The sequence below is a fragment of the Hyperoodon ampullatus genome (assembly GCF_949752795.1).
Source record: "Hyperoodon ampullatus genome assembly, chromosome: 13".
Lineage (NCBI taxonomy): Eukaryota > Metazoa > Chordata > Mammalia > Artiodactyla > Ziphiidae > Hyperoodon > Hyperoodon ampullatus.
This window is the reverse complement of record NC_136926.1, coordinates 82,316,814-82,328,847: the sequence shown is the minus strand read 5'-3', so window position 1 is coordinate 82,328,847 and position 12,034 is coordinate 82,316,814.

The following is a 12,034-nucleotide window of genomic DNA, read 5'->3' as shown; positions in this document are numbered from 1 at the left end:
CCTCTACTCAGCGATGAGCTAGTTCTCATTTCTGAGAATTTGAACCCACCATAAGATCTGTCTTCTGATCTTTCAAGGACTCTTTAGAAATGTAAGGTTTAGGGTTTGATTGGTGTTATTTTTGCTTTAGTTTTACTATAAACATTCTTCAGCTCTTTCTCCTATGTACTTTCCCCAAGATGTCATATCACCCCTCTGACTTCAGTTATGGCCTCTACTGGGAAGACCCTGGCTCTGCTTGTAAACCCTTGTCTCATTCCTACTGTTCCTTCTCAATATCCATATGCCTCTCTATTGGCCTGATTTCTCAGGTCCTTTTAGATCTAAGTGACCGCCCATCCAAGAGGAATTAAAGTTTCCTCCACATTCTATGCACTACACTGTGGAATCATCCTGTGGTTAACAGTTACTCTTTGTCACTGTAACTGCAATTTGTTCAAGCTGACATGACAGCAGTCACACAACCAAGGTTATTGACAGTCTCGACAGGACGTGCAGACTGCAGAGGATCGTGAAATGTAATATGGGGAAATTTTTGGTGTTCTTATACAAAAATTTTTATAATTATGATAATTAAAGAATAATAGAGATAAATGATTGGCTTTGAAAAAGAATAAAATATCCTACTAGAAGCTCATGTTTATCTCTTCTAAAAATGTTTCCAAATTTTCAACAGACTACAGTTTTGCTCTTTCATATCCACTGACCTTGTCAAAATTATAGCATAACTGAGTGTGCTTTGTGATGGCTCCACCTACCACACTCTCAGAAGTGGTCCCTTCTCTACTTTCCACTCCCACTTCCTCTTCAAGGGCCTTAGATCATTAGATTCAGAAAACTGACCCAACCTCATTCTGCTCATGGCTAAAATAAAAGGCGCCTCAGTGCCCAATTGTGTCATTAAATATATAATGTTGCTAGTATATTCATAGCTGTCCAAAATACTATAGGGAATGAGATCTAGAAACCAAGCCGATGGGGGTAGATAAGCTTGTGCTTGGCCACTCAGCTGTCACTGCTTCTAGACCCTTCCGGTGGACAGAGCCAGAAAACTTATTTTTAAATTTCATGAGTTTACACTGATAACTTTAATATTAGCTTAGGAACACAGAGTTCTTCTCCTTTCCCCATTCCATATTTGTATATCTCTTTTTCACAGTGAGAACCCTGGTTCCCTACAACATCAGAATGAATATATCTACTCAGTTCCTCTATCCTCCAACCCCAGCAAAATAGTTTCAGAATCACTACATGAGTGATACCACCAGCAACAAGTTGGTCCTACTTTACTGCTAAGTAAAGTTCAAATTTTTTTTTTGCAATTTGCAATTATTTTGTGTTTACAATATAGCCTTAGTATTAAAGTTTATAGTCAGAGAACTGAGTTCCAAAGTGGCTGGAATTAAGTCTTCTTCTTCTGTGTGGTTATATATTAGAAGTACACAGGTTAATTTTTTTGTAGTCAATTTTAGTTTGATTTTTTAAATCCTTTCATTTAATTGTTTTCTTTTGAATATGTAAAACATACATAACTCAAGTCAAAATCATATAAAGAGGAATAGCTAGAGAGGTCTCATTCCTATCCGTTTGCCTCCACCTGCTTCCCACCAACCCTACATATAACTATCATCCCTGGTTTATGACTTATCCCTTCTGTAGTTTTTTTTGCAGTATGTGTATATATATATATATAATTATTCCTTTCTTCCAGAAAGGACAGCATGCTGTACATACTCTTTTGTACTTCTTTTTCATTTAAAATATATCCTGGAAGTCACTCTGCATGAGTTCAGAGGGCTCTTCCTCATTCTTGGTACTCCAGTATATAGATGTACTATACTTTATTCACCCAGTTTCTCATGAATGAGTATCAGGTTGTTCCCAATGTTTTGCTATTATAAATAATGCCACAATTATTAAAAACCTGTTCCTATGTTGTTTTGTCCTTGTAGAGGTGTCTGTTCAGAGCAAAGTCCTAGAAGTAGAATTGCCAGATCAAAGCGTAAATGCAGACACAGTTTGTTGGCTCCTTCTAAATTCCTTTTTTGGGGTACCGCCTTGTCCTCCGCCCCACCCCACTGGTCCCAGGAGTGTATGTGAGGCCTTTCTCCCCAGAGCTGCTGTAGGAGATGCTCTAACTTCTGGCCCACATTCCCCCGCTCCCCTGAGTCCTGCAGCTCTGATAGACAGTTTCCAGGTCACTGAGAGCTGCCCACTTCCAGCACCTGTGTCTCTCTCCTCTTCTCAGGGAGAAGCAGTTTACTAAACCCAGAGGGGAGGCCCGTTTCAATGTAAAAGCACAGAGGTTGAAAGAGAATGCTTTGTTTGAGGAACAGCTTGAAATTAACTGCTATGAATGTGACTGGAGTGTGTAATTTGGAAATTCATAAAGATCCATTGTGGACAAATTGTGAAGGACACCGTATGCCATTTGCAGAGCACAGACTCAAATGAGAGTGTCTGCTCTGTGTGGGACCTGTGTTCAGAGTCACATGGTCTAAATAAACTGCTTTCAATGCATTGTTATCTCTCTGAAATTGACTTTAGCAATGACTTTCTCTTCCTAAGAATCAAGCACATTCATATACTTTTTGTGCTCACCTATTTTCATTCAGAACCTATTCAGGTCAATCAATACTTATTGAAGAGTTTGTCCATATTTTCATGGATTGTTTTACTGTAGTAGCTTATACAAGATTTGACCGCAGCAGTTATTTATCCATTCAATAAATAATCATTCATTGCCTTTTTCATTTAAAACATTCTTGTCTTATTATAGTAATAATACATTTTCATATGAAATTTGTAAAATAAAGAGGTTCATGAATAAAAATATAAAATTGCCTTTAAGGCACCAACCCACATAACCACTGCCATTTACATTGTGGTATCATTTTCATTTATTTAATCTCCCAATAAAGTAATTCCCTAGTGACAGGAAAAATGGCACATTCATTAAAAAAAAAATTCCTCCTTTATCAAATGAAAGCATGCTCATATTGTAGAGAAGAAAGAAAATATCACTCCTGTTCTACCTCCTACTCTATTCTTTCTAAGCGTAAAGGAAGAAAATCAGACCCTTGCCACTGTTTTACAACCTGATGTGGCGTCTTCTTTCACCTGTTAGTATTACCTAAGCTCCTGGATGCTGCCTAGATAATTCCCCTGCTTTCCTTAAAGTTATGGGGGAAGAGGGAACTGCAATGTTTAGTATCTCCTATGCTACTTTATATCTATATCACAGTCTGTTTGAGGTGGGAAAATCACAGGCAGTGCATGAATTGTAACTATCAAAAACCCAAGTTAAATACCCTTTTTTTTCAAAATTTTTATATTATTTGTTTTTTTATACAGCAGGTTTTTATTAGTCATCAATTTTATACACATCAGTGTATACAGGTCAATCCCAATCGCCCAGTTCATCACACAACCACCACCCCCCCCCCGCTGCTTTCCCCCCTTGGTGTCCATACGTTTGTTCTATGTATCTGTGTCTCAATTTCTGCCCTGCAAACCGGTTCATCTGTACCATTTTTCTAGATTCCACATATATGCTTTAATATACGATATTTGTTTTTCTCTTTCTGACTTACTTCACTTTGTATGACAGTCCCTAGATCCATCCACGTCTCTACAAATGACCCGATTTTGTTCCTTTTTATGGCTGAGTAATATTCCATTGTATATACGTACCACATCTTCTTTATCCATTCGTCTGTCGATGGGCATTTAGGTTGCTTCCATGACCTGGCTATTGTAAATAGTGCTGCAATGAACACTGGGGTGCTTGTGTCTTTTTTTTTTTTTTTTTTTTTGCGGTACGCGGGCTTCTCACTGTTGTGGCCTCTCCCGTTGCGGAGCACAGGCTCTGGACGCGCAGGCTCAGCGGCCATGGGTCACAGGCCCAGCCGCTCCACGGCATGTGGGATCTTCCCAGACCGGGGCATGAACCTGCGTCCCCTGCATCGGCAGGCGGACTCTCAACCACTGCGCCACCAGGGAAGCCCATCTTTTTGAATTATGGTTTTCTCTGGGTAAATGCCCAGTAATGGGATTGCTAAGTCATATGGTAATTCTATTTTTAGTTTTTTAAGAAACCTCCATACTGTTCTCCATAGTGGCTGTATCAATTTACATTCCCACCAACAGTGCAAGAGGGCTCCCTTTTCTCCACACCCTCTCCAGCATTTGTTTGTAGATTTTGTGATGATGTCCATTCTAACTGGTGTGAGGTGGTACCTCATTGTAGTTTTGATTTGCATTTCTCTAATAATTAGTGATGTTGAGCAGCTTTTCATGTGCCTCTTGGCCATCTGTAGGTCTTCTTTGGAGAAATGTTTATTTAGGACTTCTGCCCATTTTTGCATTGGGTTGTTTGTTTCTTTAATATTGAGCTGCATGAGCTGTTTATATATTTTGGAAATTAATCCTTTCTCTGTTGATTCATTTCCAAATATTTTCTCCCATTCTGAGGGTTGCCTTTTCATCTTGCTTATGGTTTCCTTTGCTGTGCAAAAGCTTTTTAAGTTTCATTAGGTCCCATTTGTTTATTTTTGTTTTTATTTCCATTAGTCTAGGAGGTGGATCAAAAAAGATCTTGCTGTGATTTATGTCAAAGAGTGTCCTTCCTATGTTTTCCTCTAAGAGTTTTCTAGTGTCCAGTCTTACATTTAGGTCTCTAATCCATTGTGAGTTATTTTTGTGAATGGTGTTAGGGAGTGTTCTAACTTCATACTTTTCCATGTAGCTGTCCAGTTTTCCCAGCACTACTTCTTGAAGAGACTGTCTTTTCTCCATTGTATATCCTTGCCTCCTTTGTCATAGATTAGTTGACCATAGGTGCATGGGTTTATCTCTGGGCTTTCTATCCTGTGCCATTGATCTATATTTCTGTTTTTGTGCCAGTACCATATTGTCTTGATTACTGTAGCTTTGTAGTATAGTCTGAAGTCAGGGAGTCTGATTCCACCAGCTCTGCTTTTTTCCCTCAGGACTGCTTTGGCTATTTGGGGTCTTTTGTGTCTCCATACAAATTTTTAAGACTTTTTGTTTTAGTTCTGTAAAAAATGCCAATGGTAATTTGATAGGGATTGCATTGAATCTGTAGATTGCTTTGGATAATATATTCATTTTCACAATATTGATTCTTCCACTCATTTTGTATCATTTTTAATTTCTTTCATCAGTGTCTTATAGTTTTCTGCCTACAGGTTTTTGTCCCCCTAGGTAGGTTTATTCCTAGGTATTTTATTCTTTTTGTTGCAATGGTAAATGGCAGTGTTTCCTTAATTTCTTTTTCAGATTTTTCATCATTAGTGTATAGGAATGCAAGAGATTTCTGTTCATTAATTTGTATCCTGCAACTTTACCAAATTCATAGATTAGATCTAGGAGTTTTCTGGTGGCATCTTTAGGATTCTCTATGCATAGTAGCATGTCCTCTGCAAACAGTGACAATTTTGCTCTTCTCTTCCAAATTCTATTTCTTTTATTTCTTTTTCTTGTCTGATTGCCATGGCTAGGGCTTCCAAAACTATGTTGAATAATAGTGGTGCGAGTGGACACCCTTGTCTTGCTCCTGATCTTAGAGAAAATGCTTTCAGTTTTTCACCATTGAGAGTGATGTTTGCTGTGGGTTTGTCATATGTGACCTTTATTATGTTGAGGTAGCTTCCCTCTGTGCCCACTTTCTGGAGAGTTTTTTTTATCATAAATGGGTGTTGAGTTCTGTCAAAAGCTTTTTCTGCATCTATTGAGATGATCATATGGTTTTTCTTTCTCAATTTGTTAATATGGTGTATCACGTTGATTGATTTGCGTATATTGACGAATCCTTGCTTCCCTGGGATAAATCCCACTTGATCATGTTGTATGATCCGTTTAAGGTGCTGTTGGATTCTGTTTGCTAGTATTTTGTTGAGGATTTTTACATATATATTCATCAGTGATGTTGGTGTGTAATTTTCTTTTTTTGTAGTATCTTTTTCTGGTTTTGGTATCAGGGTGATGGTGGCCTCATGGAGTGAGTTTGGGACTGTTCCTTCCTCTGCAATTTTTTGGAAGACTTTGAGAAGGATGGGTTTTAGGTCTTCTCTAAATGTTTGATAGAATTCACCTGTGAAGTCATCTAGTCGTGGACATTTATTTGTTGGACAATTTTTAATCACAGTTTCAATTTCCTTACTTGTGATTGGTCTGTTCATGTTTTCTATTTCTTCCTGGTTCAGTCTTTGGAAGGCTATACCCTTCTAAGAATTTCTCCATTTCTTCCAGGTTGTCCATTTTATTGGCATAGAGTTGCTTGTAGTAGTCTCTTAGGATGCTTCCTATTTCTGCGGTGTCTGTTGTAACTTCTTTTTCATTTCTGATTTCATTGATTTGAGTCCTCTCCCTGTTTTTTTATGATGAGTCTGGCTAATGGTTTATCAATTTTGTTTATCTTCTCAAAGAACCAGATTTCAGTTTTATTCATCTTTGCTATTGTTTTTTTGTTTCTATTTCTTTTATTTCTGCTCTGATCTTCCTGATTTCCCTCCTTTTAGTAACTTTGGGTTTTGTTTGTTCTTCTTTCTCTGCTTCTTTTAGGTTTAAGGTTAGATTGTTTATTTGAGATGTTTGTTGTTTCTTGAGGTAGGATTGTATTGCTATAAACTTCCCTCTTAGAGCTGCTTTTGCTGCATCTGATAGGTTTTGGATTGTCGTGTTTTCATTGTCATTTGTCTCTAGGTATTTTTTGATTTCCTCTTTGATTTCTTCAGTGATCTCTTGGTTATTTAGTAACATATTGTTTATCCTCACTGTGTTTGTGTTTTTTACATTTTTTTCCCCTATAATTGATTTGTAATCTCATAGCGTTGTGGTCAGAAAAGATGCTTGATATGATTTTAATTTTCTTAAATTTACTGAGGCTTGATTTGTGACCCAAGATGTGATCTATCCTGTAGAATGTTCCGTGTGCACTTGAGAAGAAAGTGTAATCTGCTGTTTTTGGATGGAATGTCCTATAAATCTCAATGAAATCTATCTGGTCTATTGTGTCATTTAAAGCTTGTGTTTCCTTATTAATTTTCTGTTTGGATGATCTCTCCATTGGTGTAAGTGAATTGTTAAAGTCCCCCACTATTATTGTGTTACTGTCAATTTCCTCTTGTATAGCTGTTAGCAGTTGCCTTATGTATTGAGGTACTCTTATGTTGGGTGCATATATATTTATAATTGTTATATCTTCTTCTTGGATTGATCCCTTGATCGTTATGCAGTGTCCTTCCTTGTCTCTTGTAACATTCTTTATTTTAAAGTCTATTTTATCTGATATGAGTATTGCTACTCCAGCTTTCTTTTGATTTCCATTTGCATGGAACATCTTTTTCCATCCCCTCACTTTCAGTCTGTATGTGTCCCTAGGTCTGAAGTGGGTCTCTTGTAGACAGCATATATATGGGTTTTGTTTTTATATCCATTCAGCGAGCCTGTGTCTTTTGGTTGGAGCATTTAATCCATTCACATTTAAGGTAATTATCAATATGTATGTTCCTATGACCATTTTCTTAATTGTTTTGGGTTTCTTTTTGTAGGTCCTTTTCTTCTCTTGTGTTTCCCACTTAGAGAAGTTCCTTTAGCATTTGTTGTAGAGCTGGTTTGGTGATGCTGAATTCTCTTAGCTTTTGCTTGTCTGTAATGCTTTTGATTTCTGCATTGAATCTGAATGAGATCCTTGCTTGGTAGAGTAATCTTGGTTGTAGGTTATTCCCTTTCATCACTGTAAATATGTCCTGCCACTGCCTTCTGGCTTGTAGAGTTTCTGCTGAGAAATCAGCTGTTAACCTTATGGGAGTTCCCTTGTATGTTATTTGTCATTTTTCCCTTGCTGCTTTCAATAATTTCTCTTTGTCTTTAATTTTTGCCAATTTGATTAGTATGTGTCTTAGCGTGTGTCCTCTTGGGTTTATCCTGTATGGGACTCTCTGTGCTTCCTGTACTTGGGTGGCTATTTCCTTTCCCATGTTAGGAAACTTTTCAACTATAATCTCTTCAAATATTTTTCGAGTCCTTTTTCTCTCTCTCCTCCTTCTGGGACCCGTATAATGTGAATGTTGTTGCATTTAATGTTGTCCCAGAGGTCTCTTAGGCTGTCTTCATTTCTTTTCATTCTTTTTTCTTTAGTCTGTTCTGCCACAGTGAATTCCACCATTCTGTCTTCCAGGTCACTTATCCATTCTTCGGCCTCAGTTCTTCTGCTATTGATTCCTTCTAGTGTATTTTTCATTTCAGTCATTTTATTGTTCATCTCTGTTTGTTTGTTCTTCAATTCTTCTAGGTCTTTGTTAAACATTTCTTGCATCTTCTCAATCTTTCCCTCCATTCATTTTCCTAGGTCCTGGATCATCTTCACTCTCGTTATTCTGAATTCTTTTTCTGGAAGGTTGCCTGTCTCCACTTCGTTTAGTTGTTTTTCTGGGGTTTTATCTTGTTCCTTCATGTGGTACATAGCCCTCTGCCTTTTCATGTTGTCTCTCTTTCTGTGAATGTGGCTTTTGTTCCACAGGCTGCAGGATTGTAGTTTTTCATGCTTCTGCTGTCTGCCCTCTGGTGGATGAGGCTATCTAAGAGGTTTGTGCAAGCTTCCTGATGGGAGGGACTGGTGGTGGGTAGAGCTAGGTGTTTCTCTGCTGGGCAGAGCTCAGTAAAACTTTAATCCATTTGTGTGCTGATTGGTGGGGCTGGGTTCCCTCCCTGTTGGTTGTTTCTCCTGAGGCAACCCAGCACTGAAGCGTACAGACTGTTTTGGGGGCTAATGGTGGACTCTGGGAGGGCTCATGCCAAGGAGTACTTCCCAGAATTTCTGCTGCCACTGTCCTTGTCCTCACGGTGAGACACAGCCACCCCCTGCCTCTGCTGGAGACCCTCCAACACTAGCAGGTAGGTCTGGTTCTGTCTCCTATGGGGTCACTGCTCCTTCCCCTGGGTCCTAATGCATACACTACTTTGTGTGTGCCCTCCAGGAATGGAGTCTCTGTTTCCTGCAGTCCTGTCGAAGTCCTGCAATCAAATCCCGCTAGAGGGGCTTCCCTGGTGGAGCAGTGGTTGAGAGTCTGCCTGCTGATGCAAGGGACACGGGTTCGTGGCCCAGTCCAGGAAGATCCCACATGCTGCGGAACAGCTAGACCTGTGAGCCTTGGCCGCTGAGCCTGCATGTCCGGAGCCTGTGCTCTGCAACGGGAGAGGCTGCGACAGTGAGAGGCCCACGTACCGCAAAAAAAAAAAAAAAAAATCCCGCTAGCCTTCAAAGTTTTATTCTCTAGTACTTCCTCCTCCATTTTGCTGGACCCCCAGGTTGGGTAGCCTGACATGGGGCTCAGAACCTTCACTCCAGTGGGTGGACTTCTGTGGTATAAGTTTTCTCCAGTTTGTGAGTCACCCACTCAGCAGTTATGGGATTTGATTTTATTGTGATTGCACCCCTCCTGCCATCTGACTGTGACTTCTCCTTTGTCTTTGGATGTGGTGTATCTTCTTTGGTGAGTTCCAATGTCTTCCTGTTGATGATTGTTCAGCAGTTAGTTTTGATTCCAGTGCTTTTGCAAGAGGGAGTGAGAGCATGTCCTTCTACTCTGCCATCTTGAACCAATCTAATACCCTTCTTGATGACACCTAAAAGGTGAATGAGTCCCCAGTTCTGACTCTTCACAGAAGATTCCTGGCAGTGGGGCACCAAAGAACCATAAATGTTATGATATGTTATTGCCTTCTCTCTTTATTTTCATTGAAATTTCATTGAGATAATTGTAGATTCACATGCAATTGTAAGAAATAATACAGAGAGACTCCATATATTTTTACCCAGTTTCCCCCAACGGTAGCATCTTACAAAACAGAGTACAATATCACAGCCAGGGCATTGACATTGGTGCAATCCACCTACAGTATTCAGCTTTCCCCAGTTTTACTTGTACTCATTTGTGGGTGCATGTGTGTTTTAAGTTCTATTGTATTAAGCTGTATAAGATGCATAAGTATATCATGTTAATACAAGAATAATTGCATTAATTATATTAAGATCTCTACAGTGTTGTCCCCGGTGTAAATTTGCATATCTCCCACCACAGTCAAGATACAAAACAATTCCACCATCATGAGGATCCTTTGTGTTGCCTGTTATGACAAATGTTTCTTTCCCACATCACTCCCCATTTTTTAACCGCTGGCAACTTCTAATCTTTTCTAAAATTTCTAAATTTAAAAACTTTTGTCATTTCAAGAATGTTGTATAAATGGAATACATTCACTATGAAACCTTTCAGACTGGCTTTTTTTTTTTTTTTTTTTACTCAGCATGATTCCCTGCAGATTTATCCAAGTTTTTGCATGTATCAATAGTTTGATCTTTTTTATTGTTGAGTAGTATCCCATGGTAGAAATATACCAGACACCTAAGTCTTTTATTTTATTTGGAGTGATTATAAATGGTATTATGTTTTAAATTTTGGTTTCCCTATGATTATTATTAGTATATAGAAATGCATTTGAATTTGGGATGTTGATCTTGTATACTGCAAACTTATTGAACTCACTTATTAGTTCTAGAAGATTTTGTAAATTTCTTGAGTTTGCTACATAAACAATCATGACCTCTGCAGTTCGGAGTAGTTTTATGTCTTCCTTCCCGATCTGTATGCCTTTTATTTCTTTTTCTTGCTTTATTACAGTGGCTGGAACATCTAGTACTATGTTGTACAGCAATGGTTCAAGCAGACCTCCTTACTTTTTCCCCAGTCTTAAGAGGAGAGCATTCAGTCCTGGCTATGGGTTCTTTGCAGATGATCCTGATCAAGTTGAGGTAATTCCCCTCCATTTCTAACTCATGGCTTTTATTGTGAGTGGGTGTTACATTTTTTATCAAATTCTTTTTCTGTGTCAATCAATATGATCACATAATTTTTCTTCTTTAACTTGTTGATATATTGAATTACATTTATTTTTGATTCTCAAATGAGAAGTGACTTTGGACAGGTGAAGAAGGGAGTACACCATGTAAGACTTTGAAAATGAAGCCAAGGTGTTTAGATGTGAATCTATTGCACACCATTTTCCAAAGTATGTTCTGAGACTTATGCTAATAGAGGATACATATAGATGTAATTTCACAGTCAAACTAGTTTGAGAAACAGTGGTTTAAACTAAATTCAGTAGGCTTCTTCGTTCCTGATTTTCTCAGAACCTTTAATATGCTGCATTGAATGATATCTGTATTTCAAAAAAGGGAATGAAGAGTGTAAAGTTTCCAAATCCAGTTTATCCACAAAATCCACATTTTCCATAATGTCTGTGATAATTGGAAGATGCACTTTGGGAAACATTGCCATAGGAAATAATTTTTTCTAATGAAAATTTCTGACCTGGGGAGTACCATAGAAGAAAGGCAGTGTGCTGCGGTAGGTCTTACACATGGAACTTCAGGAAGGTTTCCTACCTGCTGAAAGCCCACTTCATTATCTGTTGAGTGGGGAAAAAGCCTGACTCCATGGGTGGGCAGTAGGATGTTGAGGTAAAGAGTGTGTGCTCTACAGTCAAACATCTGAGTCCAAATCCTGGTTTTGCTACCTAAAAGGTGTGGGGAACATTGGGTAAGTTACTTAATCACTCTGTGCCTGTTTACTCACATGTAATGTAAGAATAGTAACAATTCCTACTTTCTAAGATTTTTAAAAGGTTTAATGAATGAAACATGTAAAGCCTTAGAGAAGTGTCAGGCAACTGGTAACCACTTACTAGTCATTACCTGTGCTGTTTATAGTTGAAGGAGTAAGTGAGATGATCAGAAAAATGCCTATCAATTTTATTACTCTGAAAGTAGTTATTAGGAAAGTAGACCCAAGGGCAGTTGTAGGATGAGTTAGAAGCAGGTGAATCTATGCTCCCATGTTGGATGCTTTGAGGACTAGGCCAGTGAGAGTACAGATGTAGAGGTTGCTTTTTAAAATACTTTCTTTGACTGTGTAGTATTTGGTGATTGAATATGAGGGGTTGAAAAAGA